Consider the following 27,935-nt stretch of genomic DNA (forward strand, 5'->3'; position numbering starts at 1 on the left):
AAAGCGAGACTCAACTGCACTAAATATTGTTGATGTTTTGAATGTGACTGAATGAGATTTTCAGTCTTCTTGCCCTTTAATGAGTAAAAATACATATTTCAGTGTGAAATCTGCAATCTGTCAGCACGTTCAACAACCAGGCTTTCTGCCAGCGGAGCCACTTTCATACCTTTCTTCAGCTCGGTTACACGAGTGCAGGGCTGCGGGGGCAGACTTAACGTTTTGCTGTTTGTTTCAAGTTGAACACACACAGTCGAAAATATACCCTCCCTGCTTCAGCTGCTTTTAATAAACAAAATGCTTTCTTCTGATCTTGTTCCACCTTCTAATGTTCGGCCAGATACGTTGCCTGGTGCTGACAACAGCTAATACACACACACACACACACGAAGACCAGTGTGTAAGGACGGCCAACAATGAAATATTCAGAAACAGCAAAGATGAGGATGATGAGGGTCTAGTGGTGAATAACAAAATGTTGGACATTGGCCAAACTAACTTCCTACTCATTGCATACAGATGCTTGTTCGTGATTCTTTGGTATCACCTTTGAATGCACCGAGTGTCCCTTTAGCATAATGTTTCCACTACTAGGGAGGTAAATGGTAGAAAAAAAGGTTAAAAAGAGTCTGGAAAGTCCAAAAAACTATGGTTAAAAACCACAATTAAACCAACGCTGCACAATTAAAACAAGATAAACAAGAAAAGGTTTGACTTTGGCCCTACCATCTGTTTTTGGGCCACATGTTTCTGGTCAGTGTCAAATTATAACATCATGTACATAATATCTTTGTGCTTGTCTCTGCTGTATCATTGTGAAGATTTATAGTCCTTGAAGAAGATGTGCAAGGACTTTTTTTCTATGTGTCTGTACAGGCAGTGGATACAAATCCATATTTTCCACTGAAAGTATGCAGTTTGCTACTTGCTGTGAAGCTCCATAATTGTAAAAACATGTGCGCTTGTAGCTTCTGATGTGCAAATCCACAATGAGTATAAAATTTATGGTCGCGCTCCTTTAAATATTCCTGCCTGGCTCTGACCTGAACATTCACTCCTTCCTCTTTCTTGTGCTTTGCATCTCTTTTTCATTTTCCGACTCTTTGCTTCTTTTTATTCATCTTTGTCTAAATCTACATCTACAGGGGGGAAATGGCTCAACAGCGTGCTACATTTCACACTTTAACCGGCCGCATACCCCTCTGAGAGTGTGTGTATTTGTATAACCTCTTCTTGTATTTGCTTTCATGTCTTTAGAGAAAAGGCAGCAATTGTACATGAGCACGCTCAGAAATATGACTCCCACAGTCCAGTGTGTGTATGTATCTACGAGTGTGTCCAGGGGGCAGTGTTTTCCTAAAGGGTCATGTCCTTCCACGTTTTAATAGAGAGACATTGGATATGTGGACAGAACCTCCGTGCGTGCATGCGATTAAGCTGATGTGTGTGCATGTCTGAGGGAGAGAAAAGGATGTTTCTAGGTCAGCCTCTGCTGACCGCTGGTTGTTGCAGCTTCAGGGCCAAAACCAGCAGTCCTGATGTGAGTTTGTGTGTCTGACAAACCCTGTAAACCACTGTTAGTCCTCTAAAATTGACCATCGTCATAGTTTCAGGCTTCATGCAGCCACAGCTTTCTTCACAAACTTGTTTGACTTCTTATTTCAGACAGGAGCTACCACAAGCAAAGGCATTTTACACAACACTGAAAGGACCATTGTTCAGTTAAACCTTCATCCAAGGAGGACCTTGTTTCACTAAAGCTCCCTTTAAATTAGGGCTGCCACAAACGATTATTTTGATAGTCGACTAGTCACCGATTATTTTTGCGATTAGATCAGATCATCATCCATTGGACGTAAAACATACAGCTTATTGCACCAGCAGCATCTGCTCTTATATAACTATCATTAGCTTACAGCTTTAAGTGTTTAAGGTATGTGCTAACTAAAAATAAAGACAAGATGATAGTTTATTAAATTTTAATGAAATTTGCAGATTGTTTCGGTGAAGTTTAATAAACTCCTAAAATATATTTTATATATCTAAAATATAACAGGACACCGGAGTATATTCTCCAGCATCTCACACTTCTGATAATCAGCTGTGTGCTTGACGTTTATTCAGCTGTGTAAAAACTATAACTTTAATCTCAGCCAAACCGATTTACTCAGGAACAAATAAAATACTAAAAAAAGCCAAACAATAACATTTTGAAGTTATCTAAGTGACTTATATATGTCTAACCTGAGTAGCGAAAGACGGCGGTGGGTTTGAAAACGATTTGCCAGGAGTCCGGTGTTCTCCCCCGGCTAGCTATCGAGCTAGTGGGTAACAGACGTCTCCGAAAACGTCGGAGCGCTTTTGAAAATATGTGGTGTCTTGATAAACTGAGCAGATATTTGAGGTTTACACAGCTACATTCTCGCCTGAAAATATGTTAAACGTTTATTTTGTGACCCAGAAAGAATAATAAGAGTAATATTAAAACTAACTAGCTGCCGCCATTGTTGGAAACTGAGCTGGGCTGCGCTATGAATTCTGGGACACAGCTTCTTCTTCTTCGGGATTTAACGGCAGCTGGCATCCTTGTACATGCAGTGCTGCCATCTTCTGTTTCAGTCCGTTATTACACTCTTAAATCCTACTACTTATTCCTGCGTCTTTTGTGATCTTACAAAGCTTCAAACGACGCGTCGACTATTAAATCAGTCATCGACGATCGTCGACGTAATCGTGACTAGTCGACTAATCGTGGCAGCCCTACTTTAAATATTGTCGATGGTTGCAGTTTTGACCAAAGCTGGATCTAAACCACAGTGCATGCTGTGAAAATGATCAGAAAGACTACAAAATAACCTTAAAACATTACACAGATTACATTTTCACTTTAAAGAAGAAGCTAAATCAACAGTAAATATTAACTGTTTACCTTGAAATAATATTTAATATTTGTAGCTTTCAATCATATTATAAAGATTTGAACATATTATTGAATTAGATATAGATATTATTCTTTTCAACAGATGTAGTTTGTCAAGCTAAAACTTTCTGTTTTCAGTCAGACTTTATTCATTTTATTAAGAAAACCTGTCTCTCTATTCTGTATGTGATGGCTGTACAAAAAGACCATTCCCCAATCCCCTGAGCTAATAATAGCACAGCTTTACTGAAAGACCAGTTCTCTGTCATAACTTCCTTTGATTTACTTTTTTTGCGCATGCTTTGTTGTTTGGCAGTAGACTGGCGACCAGTTCAGGGTGTACCCTGGAAAAGGCTCCAGCTCCCCAGGAACGCTGAATTGAATCGGCAGAAGAAAATAGATGGAAGGAATTTGTTATGTTCTCAATGACTGATTACTTTCGCTTCTACCTGGTGTTCATTATTATGAACCTGCAGTCAAGACCACAGTGCCTAGAAATCTGGATGAGTGAAAAAGGATGGCACCTGTGCACATTCTGACCTTCAACCAGGCCGAGCAGGGCATCTATTTATTATTTATGTGACTGATTTAATCTAATAATGGCCACAAGATGGGCTGACGGCATTTAAAGTGGACAGTACTACAATAATATTTAAAAAAGAAACCTGGGTAAGAGGGTGAAATTGCAGTCTAAAAAAAGAACTGAATGTTTGACAGTGTTAAATCCCAATTTTTCAGTACAGTTGTTTTAGCATACATCGTCCTCCAAACCCATCTTTTATAAGAGTCAGCAGAATAAACAACATTTGTCCTTCGGCAGTTGTTTGGCCTGTCAGGGCTCTGACCCTCTACCTAAACACACACTATCATTATAATTCAATCAGTTCAACGAGACTCTGGAAACAATGAAACCACATGTTTCAGGTTTCTGTCTTTTGTTATAAGCCTACTATTGTGGGAGATGGAATAACACCAAAGGTTACACACATTTTTGAAACGTAAATGGCAAAGAGAGAAACATCCAAAACTTTTTTACATCCGTCTGTTTCTTTTTCACAAAGTATTACACCATAGCATCTCGAGCCTACGTTCCAAACATACTTTTTTCTCCAGCAACATTGTTTTTCAGAATATTTATGCAGAGTCTGTTGCAACTCTACACCAAAGTGATTATAATAAATGGTTAGATACACACTGTAGCTCTAGATAAATATAGGACTGTGGACAGATTCTGCAGGCTTGTGTTTAATATGTAAATAGCAGCTCATGTAATCCTCTAAGTGTGTGGGAACAAACAAAAGCCTCGTCAAACACATGGCTATAAATCTGAAAGTGTTAATAAAAATAAAATAATGAAAAGCCTGAGTTTAGGTCTATAACACACAAGCACCTAAGAGCAGCGTTGATATTTTGACAAAACATTTCTTCTTATAGTCCTCTTTCATTTTTGTGTGGCTCATTGAAAACTGTGCAAACTTGACTCTTTGAACTACACGACCCATATCTGCAGACGTAACAAAATGCCAGTAACTGCCTGCACCAAGCAACTAATGTTTTTCAGTCTAGTATTTCCCCGGTCAGTTATTTACTTGGTGTTTAAGTATAATAATGTTTAGAGTTGACTGAGAGTCGATCAGCACACATCTGATCAAATGTGAAGAAAATAGACAAAACAATAAACTGAATTCAGTGTAATCGCAGATAATCTGATGACATTTGTTTTCTCCAAATCAGATTTTTCCGGTTTAAAAGTTTAAAGATGAAGCGATAATAAAATAATGATCAGATCTTATCCAGCAAGTTTTAACTAAACTTTGTTACCTTTCTGTCAACTTTTCTCTTCTGTCTTTTTTCTCTCCTTTAGCTCGCCTGCCCAAAACCCATTTTGCACAACACGTTTGCACAACTAAGATTTGCCCCCTGATGCATGGTGTATATGTAAAAGCAGTCACTTTATGTATGCATAAAGCTGTCATGTTCTCCAGAGAAAACAGTAAGTGTGCACATGTGTAGTTCATTCCAAAATGCACACACACACACACACACACAGACGCAGATTTCCACTACTGGCTGTGCAGATGCTGTGTAGCCTTATGGAAATGATTACAACTTGTGCTGCTTTGTCCTCTATTAACAGCATGGGAGTGAGAGACAGTGAAAGGGAGTGCGACACAGAGAGAGAGAGCAAACGAGACGGGATATGACTGACTTTTTGAATAGGTCAGGAGGCAGCAGGAGAGAAAGATGAAAAGAGAGTTGGAGAGAAAAAGGCAACAGTGTGGAGAGAGATTTATTAGCTGTATCCACAGGGCAGACACTCATACACTGCAGTTAACTTCTGCTCCGTGTGAGGAGCAACACTGGCTTAAATGACATATTAACTGCTTGTAAGCTCAGACTACTTAGTGGCCAGTGATCACGCTGGTGACGTGTGCTAGAGGTGAAGACATTTTCCATCATGCATTAAAGCACTAATTCACGCACGCACACATAAACGCACACGCACACACGCATAACTAATTTTTGAGCTGAAAAAAATCCTTTTATGCTCGTAAGAAAAACATCTTTTGCTCTGAAACGTTTCAGGAACATTTGATCTCATTACCCCTCAAATGCAGACTCACGCAGACATGCGCACACCAACACCTGATGGAGTTTCTCTTCCAGCGAACCCCGTTCACTTGTCCAACCCTTTCCACCGGCCCCCGTGCACCAGTTATTTTGTTGTTTTTTTACAAGAGCAACTTTACGATGCTGTTTACAAATGTGACTACATGATGTGCCACCCCAGACTCTGAAATATGATGAACACACATCAATGTTCGGGAGGGAAATTGATTCCAGCTTTCTGACCTCTTTGGTGTGAACAAATCCAACAGAAACACGCACACGACTAATTCACGAGGCGATCTAAATATGGGGTTGATTACCTAGCATTCCTTAGCAGCATGTGTTTTAAAATGAAGGAAAATCTGAGGCGGCTCAGGGTGCATGTGTGTGAGGATAAAGGTGGGGTGACATCCAGGAAATCTTTAATTCTGATTTTGTATTTTAAAGCAACGTAATGACTCTGTTTGACTAGAGTCCCGAATGCAATGTAACTTTTTAAAGCTGGATGAATTTGAAAAGAGGTGCATATGGCAGATCATTTTGGAAACCAGCAGCAGCTACTTTTCAGTTTTTCCAAACTCAGTAAGCTCCAAAAACATTTTCCTCATTTATCCATATCAGTTCATAAGTTTTAGTGGAACAAAAATTAGCAACATTTACCTCACTATTCAGCTATGCTGCACCAACAGATGCAGCTAAGCCAGCTTTTAACACAGAACTGTCTGTGGGGTTGAAATAGAGGCACCAAAGGCATATTTTAGTTAGCTATTAAGCAAAATACGTCAGACAAAAAAACCTTTTTTATTATATATTACATCCAGTTTCAAATGAAACTGGGGGAAGTATTTTTTTAAATACTATAGTGGGCCTTGGAAATTGGAGATAAAGTAAGAACAATAATAATTTTATTTGCATAGCATGTTTCAAAGTTCCAAAGTGCTTTACAGTTCAAATAAAAGCCACACACTGAAGATAAGTGAACTTGCTCAAACATACAGACACGTAATCAGCCATACCGGCAGGCATTCATTCCAAATTACACGCATACATGCAAATGGTTGCAAACTATGGCCAAAAACAAAGGGGAAGGAAAGGTTAACCTACAGAAATGAGTTTTCAGCAGTCGTTTACAGCAAATAACAGAGTTGGCCGGCCTGATTGACCGAGACAGGCTGTTTGGAGAGGCTGGCTGCATTAATAAGGTCTTAGAAAACGTAAAAAACAATGTTTACAAAAAAACCAAAGCCTTGTAAAGTTAACTGACTGGCCAGTTGCACAGTTCTGCACATATTCTGCTCATATGAAGGCGGAACATCCAAGGACTATTACCAAGTATACCATTGATGAACCAAAGGAACACAATGAAATAAAGGAGTTTTACCACTAAGTGTTTTTACCATCGAGGCTTTCAGAAGACTAAATAAACCCAGGCGAGAGACTGAATGCCAAAAAAACGTCAAATAAACTCACAGGGAAAGCTCCCTGATCACCAGAATGAAAACGCTGACTGCTCAGAGCTGTGTGATTTTCTCCAGCAGCATTATTCCTGCTTTCATAACCTTGTTCACAGCTGTGTAGATTCTGCCTACCGTTGCAGCAAAAACCAAATGTGTGTAGTCTTATGGCTGATTGGAGATGTTGAACATTTGGGCTTATCTAACCCATAATCCCCTGCTCTCCACCTTCTCTCTCTGTATTCTCTCCTCGCTGAAGTAAATACTTACACAGTGTGTAAGTTTCTGCTGTTGAGTCAAACAGAACTCTTTTGAATGAGCAGACTAAACAAAAACATTTTAAGGGGAAGCCTCTCGTATGCCAGCATCACATTAGAAACACAGCATGAGGACTACAGAGCAAAGGTGCGTGCATCAATGAATGTGGTTAAGTGAGTATGTCTAACTCTGAGCAGAGCTCTGTAGTTCCTGAAACTGAGCGGCCCACAGTTTGATCTTGTGCCATGAATGGGCTCTACACACTAATTACAGCCACCTGTATGTGTGTGTGTATGTGTGTGTGAGTGTGTAAGGTATGAGTAGATGCATGAGAGAGGAGGGTGACTGTATGGTCATGAATAAAGGCAACCTGCTGTTTCCACTCTGTCTACACACACACACACACGCACACATTTGTAGGAAAAAACTATCATAGCATCATGCGTTGAGGAGGTAGAGGTGCTGCTTTCCACTGTTGGGTTAACCATCTGTGTGTGTGTGTGTGTGTGTCTGGTTTATGTCAGATCTGTTACACTCACCTGAGGCTTGGCTGTATTTCATAACCGCGCAGTGGCATGTCTGAGTCTGTATGTCCAACTGTCAGTCACTCAGTAAGGTCAAGAAGAAACCAGAAAATATTCTAAAACTAATCATACGAAAAACCCAGATTTTCTGGCTACAAAGAGCGGAGTTTGACAGATTGGGAACACTCCATAAATCCACAAAATATACATTTTCTTGAACTCTGTTTTTTAACAAAAACCGATGATGTTCTTCGCTGATCTTTTAATCAAGTGCAAGTGGGCATACATGCTTTAACAGTGCAAGGAATACAGTCAGAGTACTATCTCATCATAACACTTGGGTAGAAAGCGACAAAAAGCTTTCCTACTACAGTGACCTTGTGGCAATAGTTCAAATTTCTTTGCTTCAGATAGTCGAATATAGGATACACTTGCTAAGAACCAGCCTGCTACAAATAACCAATCATCTCTTGTTGGATAAATGTAAGTAGGGCTGCCACGATTAGTCGACTAGTCACGATTACGTCGACTATCAAAATCGTCGACGACTGATTTAATAGTCGACGCGTCGTTTGAAGCTTTGTAAGATCACAAAAGACGCAGGAATAAGTAGTAGGATTTAAGAGTGTAATAACGGACTGAAACAGAAGAGGGCAGCACTGCATGTACAAGGATGCCAGCTGCCGTTAAGCCCCGAAGAAGAAGAAGCTGTGTCCCAGAATTCATAGCGCAGCCCAGCTCAGTTTACAACAATGGCGGCAGCTAGTTAGTTTTAATGTTACTCTTATTAATCTTTCTGGGTCACAAAATAAACGTTTAATATATTTTCAGGCGAGAATGTAGCTGTGTAAACCTCAAATATCTGCTCAGTTTATCAAGACACCACATATTTTCAAAAGCGCTCCGACGTTTTCGGAGACGTCTGTTACCCACTAGCTCGATAGCTAGCCGGGGGCTAGGCTAACTAGAGCCGTGAGAACACCGGACTCCTGGCAAATCGTTTTCAAACCCACCGCCGTCTTTCGCTACTCAGGTTAAATATATATAAGTCACTTAGATAACTTAAAAATGATATTGTTTGGCTTGTTTTAGTATTTTTTTTGTTCCTGGGTAAATCGGTTTGCCTGAGATTAAAGTTATAGTTTTTACACAGCTGAATAAATGTCAAGCAGACAGTACGGTGTACATTTTAGGACATCATCAGGTCTCAGGAAAAAAGTTGTCAGGTATCAGACTCACACGAAAAAATGTCAGGTCTCAGTCTGAGACCTGACTTTTTTTCGTGTCCTGTTATATTTTAGATAGCAAGGAGTTTATTAAACTTCACCGAAACAATCTGTAAATTTCATTAAAATTTAATAAACTATCATCGTGTCTTTATTTTTAGTTAGCACATACCTTAAACATTTAAAGCTGTAAGCTAATGATAGTTATATAAGAGCAGATGCTGCTGGTGCAATAAGCTGTACGTTTTACCTCCAATGGATGATGATCTGATTAGTCGACTAATCGCAAAAATATGAAATATAAACGATGTAAAAACGCAAAAAAATAAAATGGATTCAATAATGGAACATGCGGCTCTGCTCTACAACTTAAAAAAAGTAATTTCTGGTAATTTCGAATACACAAAATTAATTTTTAACAAAAATAATATAATTTCAAAGGCAGTGGAAATCATCGTCTGATGTTTTGTCTCTCTACCCCTTTCTTCATAAAAAGTACATACTTTCACTTCTATTCAGAAACCTTCAGCTTTCTAAATGTCTTTTCACGTCTACACTGAAAACACACATGTAATAAAACGCTTATAAAACAAAAGTTAAAAATCTGCTTAGTTGTTCTTTGTGTCAGTAACTTGGCCCAAATGTTCTTTACACAACACTTTTGTAAAAACTAACGCAGCATGTTACTTAACTACTTTTTCTTTTTAACCAACCAGCATGCAGATAACTGAAGAACCTTTGCAACACAAGTAACAACATAACTGTAATGTGATTACTGCATTATTAAAGTAACTTGTTACATTACTGCATTACTTAAAAATGGAATGCAATTACACTAATGCATACTTTAATCATTTGTGACACCCAACAGTGGTTGCTATAACCTAAACTGCTGTGGTGCTCGTGTGTTTTGCCCCTCAAAGCACCCCCCCCTCCCCCCTTTTCATTTTCTTGAAAGCACAACCTGCTTGGATTAAGTTCTGACAGCATGTGTAGCTACGAGTGTTGAATAACAACAACAAAAAACCCATTGAGAACAGAAAAGCCCTTAAAATTCCCAGTTCCTATGCACCAAATCCTCAATTAGCTGATGCTTCCAGGTAACTAATTTAAGCCAGAGAGTTGGGTTTGGGCTAAAAATGCTTGGCAATAAAAAATTGTTCCAGGAAGTAAATCCTACCACCCTATAGGCTCGCAACAGCTACAGACTTCTCAGCACTGCAACTTTTAGAGATCCACTGTACAGCTGTAGTATACTGTAGTGTTCCCTTTGTTCTCTATCTAACAAATCCTTTTCTAAATTAATTCATATTAAGTTTATAAGCTACAAGTCAGTGCTCTTGTCCACACTGTGTCTGAAGAATAAAGCAGGACTATAAACTCAAATTTCTCCTCGTTACATGCGTTTACCACAGTGTCATTATGTACGTAATAAATACTATACTTGAAACACTAGTGAGCAGTGAATTTATATTTTTCATAATCAATAAAAGCTGTTAAGATACACATTTTCTCCTCTGTAAAACGGAGCGCACTCGTGCTGCCAAAGTTCAAGTTTAATGGAAAATTATTGTACGTTTAAAAACACGAGATGTAGGGCTGCGCTATATCATACCGTTCATGGTAATACCGATGTCATTTTGGGCAACGATGGGAAAATTAAATATCGCGATAGAACATGGGTAAAACGCGCATGCGCAGTGCCTTTGTTTACATACGCACATGGCGGCGACGCAGAAGAGCGAAAGTGGATCGTTAAATGAAACGGATGAACCAGAACTGGTTTGTAAAAATGCTGCAACTTCACTGGTGTGGAACTGGTTTAGCTTTCGTCCGTCAGATACACAACAAAGCACTATTTTTGGTAGAGCATGCTAGCGGGCCGTCGTTATTACCGTGTTGTTTGGAAAATACGGCACACTTAAAATCAATCCTTTAATTTTTCTGAAACTCGACAGTGATAGTAATAATAAAAAGTAGCTGAAGGTCTGTGCCATAATTCAAATTACTTCCAAATGCAACTGCTATAGAAAACTAAATGGACTGTATCGATATTATGGTTGCATACATATTAAGACTAATAATGACTGGTTAATTGGTTTCAAATCAGCTTTTCAGCAAAGCTATTACATTGTTATAAACATCTTACACGTTCCATGTTTTTTTAGGTGAATTCTTTTCTGTAGTTAGTGTAGTGCTAACCAAGATATCCACGATATCTAAGGGGTGTATGTCTACATATAAATATATCTATATATATATATAGTTAAATTATCTCTCAGGTGGCTTTACGGTGTACCATTAATAAACCTACCTACACGTTAAACCTATAGAATAGAGTAAGGCAGAATAGTTTTATCCATATAGTGTCCTGAATGTATTGAAACTCAATATACCAACATAATAATACACAATTGAGGGCTTCTACCTGTTTTCCTATTGCTGAGCCCGGCCCTAACTAAAAGGAATGGGATTTTTCCATCTGGGATCGATAGCAATTTTATTTCCTCCTCATTTCTTTAACAATGAGTCAGTAGTTGCAAAAAGAGTCACCAGAATGTGCCAGAAGAATATACGGTAATGAGAGTTCAGTGATATCTCTTCCAGCTGACAAAGCACAAATCCTGTCTTATTCAATCACCATTTGATATTATTTAAATACACAGTATGTGATTAGCATGCTAGGTTTTTATGGAGTGTTAATAAGTGCAGATCCATTTTGCAGCAGTTGTTTATATGTATGGTATATTTTCAGAAACTGTGACCCTTGGCGGTCAGACTTAATACAACAATGAGGCCTCGGTTTAGTCATGAAAAACCAACAGTGAGGAATACATGAAGTATCTTGAGCTCCTCCAACCCCGAACATGGACTATGTCAGAGCGTAAAATATCAACAGGGTGGTGAAATAACATACAGGCACAAGTGGTTCCACACTCGCTCATAAACATCACACAGCAATGGGATTTATGAGTTCTGAAAACATACAGTAAAGGATCAAGTTTTCAATTTTTACTTTGTGTGTTGGTTAATGTGAAGTACGTGGGTGTGTGTCTGTGCAGCACAAGCATCTGGCTAGGTTTATTTAGCTTTTTAAAGCCTCAGTATGAAAGTAAAGTATTTAATTTGTTGTTCTTACTTTTCCTTTTCATCCTTTTTTCCATCTGTGTGTTACTGTGATGGTATATAAATCGTTGCATGTGCGCTTATTCGTGTAGCTGTTTTACATCACTGTTCACACGTCGCTGAAAGAGGAGCAGGGTCAAGCACTGAACACAAACAGAGATTAGCCAAAAATGGAGACGATACGGACGCCATGCAGGAATCTGGCAAACATACAGCTGCAGTGTAAAGCTTTAGCCATGATGGAGGCAATCCAGACAAGGTCAGAAATGATTCAGTGGAATTACTGAATTACTTCACGTTCGCTGCTCAGAGGGGATGACGGAGGGCCTCTGAGATAACAAAAGTGGAAACCAAGTGTGTAAATGTACTATATAGATGGGTTAAACAATATTTAACATGCACGTGAAAGGCTGCACATATGCATTGCTGTAAATGAACTGGAGCGACAAGTTTCAGCAAAAACACAGCACTAAAGAATGTGGTAGTAACAATAACAGCATTCAAACTCGAAACATTTGTGACTAAAACACTATTTGTCAATGATCTGGACAACGTGCATGACTTATTTTCCCACACACCTGTCCACCAGGTGTGCTTTACATAAGCGTTAAGTCTGACTAGTTACCAGTGTCTTCACCAACAAACAAAAAACAAACAAACCAAAAAAAAATTAAAAATAATTACAAAAAAAACTATTTGAAAAACTTGTTTGAGACATTGCTTTACAAATATACTGCGGACCAAGGTTATTATCGTTAACAAAAACTAACAAAATAACGAAAACTAGAAGTGAAAAAACATTTTCGTTAACGGAAATAAAAATAAAAACAAAAACAAAAAAAGGAACAACAACACCACCAACACCAACACCAACAAACAAAAAACAAACAAACCAAAAAAACCCAATCAATTACATTAAAAAACTATTTGAAAAACTTGTTTAAAACATTGCTTTACAAATATACTGCAGACCGATAACTTAAATAGACACTGAGGTTATTATCGTTAACGAAAACTAACGAAATAAAGAAAACTAGAAGTGAAAAAACATTTTCGTTAACGGAAATAAAAATAAAAACAAAAAAAGGAAAACTAACTAAAACTATAATGAGTGTTCACAAAACTAACTAAAATTAACTGAATTTATAGCAAAAATGTGTTTAGTTTTCATTGATGTGTGCGTGTCATACAAGAGTCAAGGGTGAAAATGAAGTTTAGTTTCCAGATTTTTTTTCTTGCTGTGTGTCATTATGCCAGCAGGTGGCAGCACGTTAGTCGAGTCGTCTGTGTTGCTGCTCCGTCCACGCGCAGAATCATGTCAGGAAAAGTCGGGAGAAAGCGCCAGAGTCCAATTTGGATTACTTTGAATATGACTGTGTTTTGGATAAAGCAAGTGTCTTGTAGTGGAAACAGACAAATTATGAGGGACATTTCTAAAGGGAAAAAAATCCCACAAACCTTAAAGTGCACTTGAAAAGCTCACACAAGAAGGCTAACCTAGCTTAGCTTGAGAAGGTAAGGGAGCACACTCAACCCTCATCCCCAGAAAACAGAAGCTAACCCCAGGCAAGGCAGCGTGATGCATCCCGAGACAACAGGACGGGGATATCTACACAACTGTGTGAGTCAATTACCTTCAAAAAGTTTATCTTGAACCACTTGAACCAAAATTACGAACACCCGGTGCTGCGAGAGTTAATAGTCTCATTGGGGCCAAGATATACATTTTATAGTTGCCTGGTATCAATGGTTGTTCATCTGCCTTTATTTATTTAAAGAACCCATAGGTGGGAATGTGAGTTGTCTGTCTCTGCGTGTTAGCCCTGCGACAGACAGGCGACCTGTCCAGGGTGCAGTATGGTAGCTGGAATAGCAACATACCCAAGGATGAGCAGAATGACTGATACGATGAAACTGGGATTTTGTTACACTTAATTGACTGAAACTATAACTGAAACTAATCAAAACTAAACTGAAACTAAGGATTTTCAAAAAAAAAAAAAAACTAAACTAAACTAGCAAACAATTGGTAAAAACTAATTAAAACTGATATAAAATAAAAAATCTGAAGTCAAAACTAAATAAAAATAAAAACGAATGAAAATTGCAAAACTATTAAAACCCTGCTGCAGACCGATAACTTAAATAGACACTGAGGTATATGATCTGATAGGATGCAGAAAATGCACCGGCTCTTAATGTTGCACCAAGTCAGATATATTTAGTAATTTGCTCCAGCCTCAAATCATCCTGGCTCGTAAAACAACTGTCATCTTCCAAAAATAGATGATGTCCCCATCGATAAATTATTGCTTCCTCGCCGAGTGACGAACCTGCTGCTCAGCAGGGGGCAGAAACGCTGCAGCAGTTCCTTAAGGATGCGAAAACAGCAGCAATGTGCTTGTGTCAGTGTTAAACGACTATTATGCGTTAAAAAGCAAAAGAATAAATCTGGCTGCAAATGAAACATTTAATAAAGTTAAATGTATGTCCTATAAATGATTGTTTCTGTACCGACGGGTTTGTGTTTATGCATAAAATTACCTGAGTGTGCTGAACTTGTAATTACTGCATCTGCCTTGATTCATGTGTGTGTGGGTGCCTATAAGCATACGTGCGCTCTTTTATGTCCCCGTGTGGACAGCATTTGTACCTGGTTGTGTACGCTTTTGAGACCGTGTGTCCGTCCAGCTGCTGCGCGTGTAACCCTAGTAAACTTCAAGGCAGTGCTCTGCTCTGCAGAATTAACGAATCTCTCACATCCATCGCCACGTGCCGCCTTTGAAACAGACACCGACGGCCTCGGCTCAGCACTTTGAACTCTCAATCATTCTCTCGCTCGCCCACCCTGCTCTGCCCTGTATCAAATTATATTCTAGTCAAATATCTGCTCATTAGCAAAGGTTTTGTCCCCAATTAACCCTTTTTCTCTTCTTACATTGTTTAATTCATTTTCACAACAGGCAATAGGTGCAATCAAAGCGGCTAAGGAGCAATGAGAGGTAGATGACGCTGAAAACAACCTTTTCCTCCCAAATCTCAGTTTCTACTTAAAATAGGACTTGCCTGTTGATAAAGCCGATCAAAACACCTTCTTTCTGAACACGTCCATAAGAAGTAAAAACAACACATTGCTTCAAATTTGTGCAGAGAGTGAAATGAAGAGTCTACAATACACAAGCCTGGAAAGGTCTGACCGTATAAAACAATGTTCTAAGATGTTTGATGTTTGGTAAAAACCATGTGGTACTGTATGATGTGCCCTGCACCTGCTCACTTTACATTAAAAATTCACTATACATTTCTCCCTTCCTCTCATGTACAATTTCCGTCTTCTACGCCCTCTTCCCAACAATGAAATTCAAGTTGACTGACAGCTATTTTGTCACAGTGGACAAACAACAAGTAAAAAATATATTTCCTGACCAGCTGAGGGTGTTGCACCAAATGCTAAGTTTTGATTGCTAGCAGATTGCTGCTGTGACCTCTAGTTTGCATGGAAGATGCAGACTTGTCTGCAAACACTTGCAAACAAACCACTGAGCTGTAGCGAAACCTTAAACGTGTAACGCAGGGGTGTCAAACTCAAATACACAGTGGGCCAAAATTCAAAACTGGAACAAAGTCGCGGGCTAACATTAATATTTATTGAAATATATTTATTGCTCCAGATATAAGAATGAATCTCTTCTTATGGACTCAAACACATTTTGCTGAAAAACTGAATATGGAACAAGCAAAGTTTAATACTAAACAATATATATATTAGCTGTATAATACCAGTAGGCCAGCTCTAATAGTAATTTGGTATGGCTTCGCGGGCCAAATTTGGCCCGCGGGCCAGAGTTTGACACCTATGGTGTAACGCAAACTGGAAACAGTTTTCAACGACAGTCTTCAAAGACAGACAAAAAGTTATGCCTCACTGCTGAAGCAACATATTCACTTTAAATGAACAAATGGTCTCTGTTTCCAGTGTGAGGTGCACTTTTCAGTTTCGTTAGCCGTTAAGTGTTTGGCAGTCATTTCCATACAAACTGCGGCTATCTGCTAGTGAGCAAGGCAACTGCAACTGCAGCATCATATACCTCTTTGCAACCAATTTCAAGCAGCAACAGCCAACAACCTCTCACCTTTTTTCCTTGTTACCAGTGGTTGCCAGACAGTCGCTAATACAGGGGTGTCGAACTCCAGGCCTCGAGGTCTGGTGTCCTGCAGGTTTTAGATCTCACCCTGGGGCAACACAACTGAATCAAACGATTAGTTCATTACCAGGCCTCTGGAGAACTTCAACACATGTTGAGGTCATTTAGCTATTGAAATCAGCTGTGTTGGATCAAGGACACATCTAAAACCTGCAGGACACCGGCCCTCGAGGCCTGGAGTTCGACACCTGTGCGCTAATAGGTGTCTAGGCCTGTGTGACTGGGGCCTTACTTGTCAACTCCTGTAGAATTTTTTTAAGTCTGAAACCCAGAAATGACTATTCCCTAACAAAGAGCCCGGTCTGTAGACCACTGCTCTGCTTACTGCTGAACTCTGCTGTGATCCGTGCTGGAATGCAACTGTCTAGCCACACTTCAAAGCGAACGCCGAACCTGTTGAGCGTGAATATGCCACAAGTGTGCGGATGAGCTTGTTAACTTTGCACAAACATGCACGTATCACTGTTTCGGCACGGATCTGCACGGGTGCTCATTAGGTGTTCCAACGTGCGTCCCCATGCTGTTGTGTACGCATTTAATTGCGTACATGCTGACAATATGTGGTTGTCTTCTTGAACTTCAAAGTTGCTGGCACGCTCTGCTGTGTGAGGCTACATGCTGAGAGGATGTCTTTGATGAACAACTATTTACAACAATGTAAAACTAACCCTCACATCACGATGCGCCGCTGGGCCGTGTTTCAACATGACTCACCCCAATTCCTGCTTTGTTCAACAGTCATTCTTGTTACTCAGAGCTGTTTGTGGATTAATAACAATGCAACTTTTTTGTCCACACTCAGTGGGATGCTTTCTCGCTCACCTCAAACTGTCATAGTTTACTCCCCTGGAGAACATTTTAGTAGAGAAGATAACTGCATTCATTCTGTGTGTGTTCCAAGTACACGCTGTTTCCCAGGACCTATTAACTACATATTGACATGCACTTCAAAGTGAAACAAAATAGCACATTTCTTTGATAGTGAATAAATTCTGCTAACAACCAGCAAAACCAGGGTGACACTGCTGGAAGCCTGTGAATGACCGGACACTGAAACAGACATCTGCTGTGATCCAGTCGATGCAGTATGTCAGACCGCTGTCTTTTCGACCTAATGAGGTGTCTGAAGTCATGATGCAGCAAACCGTCACCAGTATAGTAAAGAGAAAGGAATCTGATGGGTTGACTGGATGTTAACTTTCTGGCTTGTTTAAATTATTTAAAAAAATGTCTGACAGCAGCGATACACACTCCTTTCTCCCTAATATTCTTACTTCTGTTTTATCTTACAGCTGATACTAGTAACTATTCTTTTGGTCACTAAGAGCACAATAGTTTAAATCAGACACACGTAAAGCTAAAGGTTAACTGTCAAAGAATATTAGCCTTGATTGCAACTGTGTAGGCAGCACGGTTGCACAGTGGTTAGCACTGTTGCTGCACAGCAAGAAGGTCCTGAGTTCAATTCCACCATCAGGCAAACTTTCTGTGTGGAGTTTGCGTGGGTTCCCTCCAGCTACTCCGGCTTCCTCCCACCGAGATAATGCAGTTTGTGGGGATAGGTTAATTGATTAATCAAAATTGCCCATAGCTGTGGATGCAGGAGTGAATGTGAGCACGAATGGTTGTCTGTCTCTGTGTGTTGGCCCTGCGACAGACCGGCGACCTGTCCAGGGTGTACCCCGCCTCTCGTCCTATGACAGCTGGGATAGGCTCCAGCGTCCCCCGCGACCCTGAAAAGGATAAGTGGAAGCGAATGGATGGATGCAACTGTGTATAATCTTATGTCAAAGTGCTAAATTCAGTATGCTTGATACATAAACACTTACATGGCGATGAACGCAGAATAAATCATAACACAAATTTAGGCTTGAGATGTTCAGGCAAAAAAAAAAAGGAGGGAGGCTGACGCAGCATTTAAATCTCCAAATATCATATACTCATTAAAGTGCAAACAGCGTTAGAAAACAGCGTTGTGGAGAGGAGCTTGAGGTCACGGCCACAGAGTGTGTGGTGTGTGTTTTCGTGCGAGTGTATCAGTTTTCAGGATACTGTCACACTGATCAAACTCAGGGCTGATAGCAGCGGCGCCGTAGAACCATTGCTGTATTTGCCTACGAACCACGGGGAACACTACACACACATCGTACCCAGAGAACAGAGAGGGGAAATGTATTGTGCATGCATTTTGGTGAAATATAACGCGGTGGAATGCTGCAAAATTATGCAAGTAACTACATGCAGACGCACACCTGATGGCTCGGAACAAAACCCGTCTGTTGGAGCTCATTTCTTGTTTAACGGTGACGTTATCTGTTTCAAATTACATGTAATTTCTTAAGATATATTTCTGCCTGCGGTAATTTTCTCTAATCATATTTTTCCTTTGCTTATTTCATTCCAGCTATGCTGACCGTTTAGAAATAGATAAACGAGAGATAAAGCATTTATCCTGAAGCTTAAATAGATATGAAATAGAGGCAGCTTTAAAAAACTGTTTAGGCTGCATACCTATAAACACATGACAGGAAAACACTGACAAGTCAACAAGGCTTCATCAAATCCAGCTTTGGGATCCATAGTTCAAACTGCGATAAACATTTTGATAATGTGATACGTTTTTCCACGCCTGCTGCTTTTTATTCAGCTCAGTGTGAGTTGTTCTGTATCCTGTCCTGCTCGCTGTCAGTGCAGTGACATCTGGAAAAGCCAGATGTAATATGCTGGAATCCGAAAAAGTGACAAAAAGAGAATAAAGGAGGGAATCGCTGAGAATAATTTGCTCTCCATGTCGTCATTAAGACATCAAAGCGAACGCAGAAGATACAGAGCCTTTCAGCGTGGACACAAACGCACTTTGGAGGAGAAGAGTAACAAACGAGGGAAGAACAGAGGGGAAGGGAAGAGGAGGAGGAGTGATGGTGTGTGCTGAAGAACCTGTCTTTGGCTTTGATGACGGCACAACAGCGAAAGCAGCGAAAGCAGACAAAAGTTTCTAAAACTTCAAACGAAAGCTTTTTGTAGCACAGGTCCGCTCGCTCTTTCTCCCCCAGCTCTCCATTCTTCCCCTCCCTTTTCTCTTCAAACATGTCTTTGCTAATTGCCAGACCCTGTTCTGCCCTCCGCAGGCTCTCCACTCCTCTCAGGTCTATTCAGCACGGGGGTTGTTACAGAGGGAAGGCCTAATAACGTGCTCTAAGTGGACAATGGAGCCTGCGGGGCCAGCGACAAAATCCTGGTCTTAATGAGAAAAGACTCCTTGAGCGAACAAGCAGGTCTGTCAATAGACTGGCCTATTATGGAGTTACAGGGCAGGGTGGGGGGGTGGTGGTGTATGGCATTTGTGTGTTCTGTGTTCTCTGCGCATGAGTTAATATCTATGTGATAGAAAATGAATAAATAAATCAAATTAGTGTATAAAAAGGAAAGAAAATACATGCGTCTAGGTATGGCAGCATGAATACTTGCGTATTTGTGTGTGTGTGTGTGTGCTGCTACCCCCTGAGGGTAACAATAGTTAACAGGACTAATCCTCTAGACCGTATAATGGCCACTAAGCTGTCTATTCAGAAGTTCAGCTCCCCTGCTAACTCCTCTGATCAGGCACGAATACCCACACTCAGCCACTCACTTCCCTTTCCTTCGTTCTTTGTAAAACTTTCTGAAACTTTTTTTGTTGTTGTCTTGATCATTTGATTCATATCACATAGCTAATCGCATATTTAAGTATTTTTAAATGGAAATATCCTGCTGCAGTATCCCTCTTGGTCTCAGCTGTATACAGCAGTTTAAAGTATCTGTTTAACCCTTTAAGACCTACCATAGAACCAAGTCGCCAGAGCTTATATTATATTTTTACATGTTGTGGAGCCATTTTTGGGAGCATTTCAAGTTGCTATACATCGATACAACCATTATAGCCCAAATTTTAATAATATGTATGCATTAAGTGCATAGTAATTACATAAATTGCAAAAAAAGTGCAATAAACTACCAAAAAATTGAAAATCGTTTTTGTTTTTTTAACATATATTTCTAGTTAGAGAAATTTAAGAGGTTTTTTCCCTCAAAACTGTAAATACAAAAAAGTTGCACAAAATAGTTTCCCACCACAGGAAATTTATTTTGAGTGTCTTCATAGTTTTATTTTTGAAATACACCAATTTTTATACACTGCAGGAAAAACAAAAATAAATATTATAATGCAAATTTGCAAAAAAACAGCATATGCATCAAAATAAACTATTTCCAGCAGTGCAATATGAGTCCTAAGCATCCCAGAAACCACACAGAAAGTCATAAAGTCAAAGATAACTCTTAAAAACACCAGTATAGGCTCATGAGGCCCTGGTGGTAAAAAAACTACATTTCCGCAAAATGACGTCATGGGCAAGACATGGCGGACATGCGATAGTTCGCGCTGATGGAGTAAGAAGTGTTGCAAACAGCTGATCGGATCGGAAAAGCGTGTTTCTGGAATATTATGTTTTTGTTGCTGCAAGTGCTTTTTATGCCGTTTTTGCAAAGCTATATGTGGAAGGAAACTGTGACTTAGGACAACTCCTCTGGTTTCATATGCAAAAAAAATTATTGGGCTAGCTTATGTGGTTGCAGAGCTACCGGGATTTTAAAAAAGTAATGCAAAAACGGAGCGTGCCCACTCCGACCAGCTTTAAAGGGTTAAACAGTACCCAGAGATACACTATTATCCAAATATTATATAACTTACATTATTCACAGATTGATTTGACATACTACATGTTAGTTATCTGTTGCGCTACTCCCTCCTCTTTCTTAATCCCTCATTTCCTCCCTCCTTCTTCCCTCCTCTCCTCCATCTTCCCCTCCTCCCAGTCATTTGTAGTGTGTGTGTGTGAGAGACTTCCCCAATTAGTTTTTTGGAGAGGTTAACCCCACTGCTGTGAGTTTGTAGCGTCATTGTTGCTCTGTGTGAGGGACTGCAAGTTATGCAGAGAGGGTCTCTGAAGCACCTTGTTTGCTTTCATTTGCAGGTGGGGTGAGGCTTTGGAGTGGCAGTGGGTGGCTGTTAAGTGATGGGGGTGCAGGACACATCTCCCATAAGGACCCACTCTGGAAACAGCGAGTGTGTCCTTGAGAGGCTTTGTCGATGCCTCTTACAATTGCACCGAGCTCTCCCCGCAAAATCACCTGCTCACATCTTAACTTGTTGATTCTCTAACAGCAGGCTGTGATCTCTAAATGTATCAGTTGTTTGTTAAAAATGGATACATTTATCTACAGTTATCTTCTGTGGTGTCTGATGTCCAGGATGGACAGTTTGGAGTATGACTCTTTTATGGTTTAAAATAGAGATTAAATTGGTAATCATGCTGACATTTTCTGTCTGTTCAAAGTTAAGAGGTTAAGAGCTTCTCTTAAGCTCATATGACTGTGTAAAAACTTTGCAAAACAGAGCATCTTAAATTAAAATGTTTTGTCACACAGTAATCTCTGGTTCCTATGCTTAAAGACAGTTAGATTTAAGGGTTTTAAACCCTTTGGAAGCAATTTTATGAGTTTATAACAACCAAAATCAATAAGAATTAATAAAATGTTACTGAATTTGCACTTACCTATGTCATTGATGGTCATCAGAAGCACACAGTGCACTTATTCTTAGTACCCGATTGAAAAAACAAGATGTGGTTCCGATGTCTCGTTCGGCATAAATGTAATGCGACATGTGTTCTGTGAATTTATTAAAAATATAGATTTTTCCAAACATTTTTTAAAAATGGTAGATAGGGTTTTATAGAGAAATATTTACCTTTAAGACCTTTTAAAGAATTATAACCTTAGCTCCCCACTCTTCCACTTCAAACCCAGTTTCTACAATTATATTTCCTCCAGTCTAGCTTTCATTCACCTATAACTGCGTTTGCCGATATGTCGCCTTTCAGATTCTCCCATCTTCTATCACTGTTGGACACGTCCGCCTTAATTGACAAACTGAGACACTATAACCCTTTAAGACCTACCATAGAACCAAGTCCGCCAGAGCTTATATTATATTTTTACATGTTGTGGAGCCATTTTTGGGAGCATTTCAAGTTGCTATACATCAATACAACCATTACAGCCTAACTTTTAATAATATGTATGCATTAAGTGCATAGTAATTACATAAATTGCAAAAAAAGTGCAATAAACTACCAAAAAATTGAAAATCTTTATTTTTTTTAACATATATTTCTAGTTAGAGAAATTTAAGAGGCTTATCCCTCAAAACTGTAAATACAAAAAAGTTGCACAAAATAGTTTCCCACCACAGGAAATTTATTTTGAGTGTCTTCATAGTTTTATTTTTGAAATACACCAATTTTTATACACTGCAGGAAAAACAAAAAAATAAATATTATAATGCAAATTTGCAAAAAGAAACAGCATATGCATCAAAATAAACTATTTCCAGCAATATGAGTCCTAAGCATCCCAGAAACGACACAGAAAGTCATAAAGTCAAACATAACTTTTAAAAACACCAGTATAGGCTCATGAGGCCCTGATGGTAAAAAACTACATTTCCCCGAAAATGACGTCACTTCCGGTTTCGGGCAGGTCATGGCGGACATGCGATAGTTCGTGCTGATGGACGTAGGAAGTGTTACAAACAGCTGATTAGATCGGAAAAGCGTGTTTCTGGAATATTATGTTTTTGTTGCTGCAAGTGCTTTTTATGCAGTTTTTGCAAAGCTATATGTGGAAGGAAACTGTGACCGAGGACAAGCTGATGGCATAAGATGTAAGTACAACTCCTCCGGTTTCATATGCAAAAAAAATTATTGCGCTAGCTCACGTGGTTGCAGAGCTACCGGGATTTAAAAATAGTTACGCAAAACGGAGCGTGCCCACTCCGACCGGTTTTAAAAGGTTAAAGCATCTCGCATTCTCAAATTTTCAGTTTCGTGTAGTTTCACCCATATCTGGGGACGGAGTGCACTTCATGATGTGAGTGATAGGGCATCAAATGATACATATAAAACTCTGCTACATTTCTTATTAGTCTCATATTTTTCACTCAAAGGACGCTGCTGTGCCAAAACACACAGAGAGGTAACATTACACCCCAGATTAGCTGTGGGAGAGTTGCTGTGGAAACCAAGGGTGAAAATGTGTTTGCTTTAGAGTTTTGAACAGCTGGTAAATGAAGTTCAAAGCAAATTCCTTCCTCAAACAGAATTAACAGAGCGCAGAAGACAGCAAAGAGCAAGACGGAGAGGATACGTAGAGGAAATACTCTGCATACTGAGCAGTACCGTCTTTACTCAACAGCTGTATTTGCTATTAAGTTGACTTAAAAAAAAAGCATTAAATTGCTACATTATAAGTTTGTCTGAACGTGTAATTTTAAAGAAAGTTACCTGCACTAAAGCTTAATGGTTTTTCCCAGCCCATTAATCTTTCTGACACACGTACAGCTCTCACCTGATAACCCAACAGTAACACATTAATCTATGAATCAACCACAATGTTAAAACTACCCTGGTAATACTTAAGCAGTCTGGATGGATACTTTGGCTCCTGTGGATCTGTTTGCTCGGCGCACACGTTCTTGACGACACTGAGATCTGTGAAGTTTGGAGGCCTGGTCAGTGCCTTGGCCTCTGAGCTGTTACCGCGCAGTTGCTGTGGTGCAGCAGGGCACAGCGTCCTGCTAGCGTTCCAGATTCTTCCACAATCAAGCAGATGGTGCTTTTCGAAGTTTTGGCCATATACCAATATGCATTTAGCTTATACTACTAGCAGTAACTACATTAGTAGTAACGAGTGGGAAAGTGGAAGCAGATGTCAGTTTTCTCTAACTCTGAATCGAACTCTGACACACGACAGTGAGAGGAATGGGAGGATTTCATAGAAAAACTGTAATTTAAAGAGTTTTCAGCCTTCAGTTAGACATACCACCTACACTCTCTGTAATCATATGAAACGTGTGCTTCACTTCAGTTTTCGGGTGGATTTTCTCCTCGAAATGAGTCACCGCTTGGGCCTTGAGAAAAAGGCTTGTTGACTGACAGATGGCATCTAGTGCGGAGAATTGAAGTCAAAGCTAGCACGGGGTATTTAAGACCCATTAGGGGTCTGTGAGAGCTTTACTTGGCGTACAATCAGTAGAGAAAAAGCCATATGCACTCACACACACACACACACACACACACATGGACATACACAGATGTTAATGGAGCATGAAGGCAAACAGAAGGCAAAAGAACGAGGAGGTGAAAGACGCTCAAGAGAAAAGACGTCTCCTCTTGACTGGTAATGCTGAAGGAATCCAACTGCAGGAGGGTTTTCAGAGAAATACAAGAAGGATATTTGAGGTGGATGAAAAAAGGACGGGAAAAAAGCAGAGAGAAGGTGACGGTGAGAAGAGTCGGTTGTAGTTTGCATGAGAAGTTAAGACAGATAAGTACTCATGGCTACTATTTCCCACAGACCACCTCAGTGTTAGGTAAAAGGAGATGCAGCAGATACAACTCTCCTTATCCCTACACTGCTTTGAATGCATGTGTGACAACCTTTGAAGACAGTTTTTCCAAGACTTCCGTAGATTTTATTGTTCTCTTTGATTCTCCGGCATTGTTGACGGCTCTGTTTTCTTTTGCTGCGTCTCCCCCATGTCCATCTTCTTTCCTCCTCTTTGCTGGAAGTGAAACGAGGCAGAACGAGAGGATGTGGGACAGACAAGCATGAAATGCAGGCAGGGGCCTCTAAGGAGTGTGCGACTGTGCTGATGTCACTTTGCATCTGTATTTTGTCCACATTTGCCGGTGACGTGCATGTGAGGGATCGGACAAATATTTTCCTGTCCCGTCTTGTTGACATGTATATGCAAAAAGATGCAGTAAATATATCCATGTGTATCTTAATGTTTATCTTTACAAGAAACAACAAGGTGGTAAACAGCTTTTGAAACCTGAACCCGTTCTTTCTGCCCGAACACGCACGCATCCACACCGGCATGTTTACATCTCCGCAGTGCCACCCTGATATCCGGAGCAGCAGCTTTGTCTACTTCACTGTACGGGCGGCGCGTTGTAACAAAAGCAGGACCAAAGAGAACAAATGTGATGTGGAACCGAACAAAATGACTGTGACAGGCGAAGAAACAGGCGCACATACACTCTTTCAACTCTGCCCTAACTTTCTGCAACTGTTGGATGAATCAAGCACAAGCTCATGTCGTTTTTATCCTTAAATGCAAAGACTTCTGGAATACAATGTAACTTATTTCTGATTTTTACCATGCATTATTAAAAATTCCCAGCTGAGGAAACAAGTATTTCCATAAGGAGAGACAAAGAAAGGAACTTCTCCTGGAACCAGATCCCCTGCTATTAAGGCATCTTTAAGTTCAAGAGGAGGAGGGGTAAACAACCTGATGATTTCTGGGCTCTATCTTAAAATCACAGCTTTTTTCTTTGCTACTGGCTTCTGGTTCCTCGTGGTGTAAATTGGAGCTATCATCATGTAAGGGCTCTTCTTTACCGGCTTTGCTCTATTCCTCTTTACCCGTAAAACCCTCTCTGTACACTGATAATCAGGTGGTTCTTAACACACTCAAAATCTGGCTTCAGTTTAGACGTCACTTTAATTTTGTAATGCCGTCTTCCTCGGCTCCTCTAAGCGACAACCATTTGTTTCCCCCTTCACTTTTGGACTCGACATTCTCAGTGTGGTGTGACAAGGGTATAAAACAGTTCAAACGTTTATATGTGGATGGTGTTTTCGATAGTTTTCCCAACTTGTCTTCTCGTTATAATCTCCCTATTACCCATTTGTTTCGCTATTTTCAAATTCGAAATTTTGTTGCCAAGTGTTTCCCAAATTTCCCCTCTTTACCTCCAGAACAGCAGTGGGAAACTATGTTATCATTTATTCCTCATCACAGAGGAACCATTTCGAAACTCTATGACGCTATCCCGTCTTTTAGTAACCACTCTAATGTTAAGCTTAAGTGTACATGGGAAGGAGAACTAGGAATTCGAATACATGAGGAGTCTTGGGAACAGGCTATAGCGAGGGTACAATCTTCCACCTCCTGTGCTTGTCTTGGACTTATTCAATTTAAGGTCATACACAGGGTGCATTTCTCTAAGTCTAGACTTTCTGAATTGTATCCAGAAGTGGAAAATAAATGTGATAAATGCCATGGTTCTCCTTGTCACCTTAGCCACATGTTGTTTCTGTGTCCTGAGCTACAAAGTTTCTGGACAGGGTATTTTGCTATTATGTCAACTGTCCTTGGGGTAACTCTTCGTCCTTGTCCTCTGATTGCTGTATTTGGGATTCCTGTTTGCTCACTTACACTTGATTCCACACAAAAGGATATTATAGCCTTCACATCCCTATTAGCCAGACGTCTAATATTGTTGCATTGGAAGTCTGTTAAGTATCCTACTATTACCCGGTGGCTTAAAGATGTCATGTTTTTTTTAAAACTTGAAAAAATTAAATATACGTTGAGAGGTTGCACAGCCAAATTTTTTCACAAGTGGCAACCCTTTATCTCTTATTTTGCTAGTCTAGAGGTATTGCCTGTTTAAATGTACCTCTGTTACTGTTATATTCCTTCCTATATAAATATATATATTTATATAAATAAATATATTATATATATATTTATATAAATATATATATATATATATTTATATATTTATATAAATATAAATAAATATATTATATATATATTTATATAAATATATATATAATATATTTATTTATATTTATATAAATAAATATATTATATATATATGCGTTTTGTTTTTGTTTTTTGTTAAGCCTTTGCATATATATATATATATATATATATATATATATATATATATATATATATATATAAGTTTATTTACTTAGGAAAATGAAGAAAGGTTGATTGTATTTCGGTAACTGCAAGTACTGTTGTTTTCTTTTTTCAATAAAAATATTTTCAAAAAAAAAAAATTACAGCTTTTTTAATGTTCTGCGCTCTTTACTGAGAACCTACTTCCTGTAAGGCCTCAAATGCTAGAGTGAACACCAACTAACCTGAGCAGAAATGGTTAATTTGTCAGTTAGGTGGATGACGTAGCGAGGGCAAGACACTGGGTTACTTTTCATTTTACGCTCTGCGCAATCACAGACACATACTTTTCTCTCTTTGCGTGTGACTCACACCAATTAAGTTGCAAACCTTGGCCGCCGCTACATCCTCTCCAGATGAGGCACCAGATATCTCAATTAAAAAATCAGAAATTTGAGAACACGAAATAAGAGGGGGCATCGGGATGGAGAAACTGACGGATGGCGAGATGATGTCGGTCTGCAACGTGATCTCATGTGTTAGCTTCTGGCCGGAAGACAGCTGCGGTCTCACACATGCAATGCAGTTTAATGAAGGAAGACTGAACGTGCAAAAACGAGCTGGATTTGCTGTCGAAGAAGTGCAGGCCTACCAGGAAGCAAGCTGTCTCAGGCGACGATGTGAAACCATGTATTTGGTGTGCAGTACCACATTAAAGTTTCATGACAAACAGGGCAGAGCTGTGTGTTGTCAGGAGTTCACTGCTATTAGTGGGCTAATCCTGGCATTAAATCACCAGATTTTATTGAAG

The 27,935-nt window shown here is 39.5% G+C and overlaps 1 protein-coding gene and 1 long non-coding RNA gene across 3 annotated transcripts in view; both read right to left on the minus strand.

Annotated features, from left to right (window-relative positions):
* fgfrl1a (fibroblast growth factor receptor like 1a) overlaps positions 1-27,935 on the minus strand; it is a 78,240-nt gene that overhangs the window by 15,258 nt on the left and 35,047 nt on the right. The window lies entirely within an intron of this gene.
* LOC146524018 (uncharacterized) lies at positions 129-26,909 on the minus strand. Its single transcript, XR_014876742.1, has 2 exons — positions 664-26,909; positions 129-629 (listed from the first exon to the last, which is right to left on the minus strand). It is a non-coding gene; the product is annotated as an uncharacterized LOC146524018 (long non-coding RNA).

Source organism: Neolamprologus multifasciatus, chromosome 2 (genome assembly GCF_963576455.1).
Source record: "Neolamprologus multifasciatus chromosome 2, fNeoMul1.2, whole genome shotgun sequence".
Taxonomy (NCBI): Eukaryota; Metazoa; Chordata; class Actinopteri; order Cichliformes; family Cichlidae; genus Neolamprologus; species Neolamprologus multifasciatus.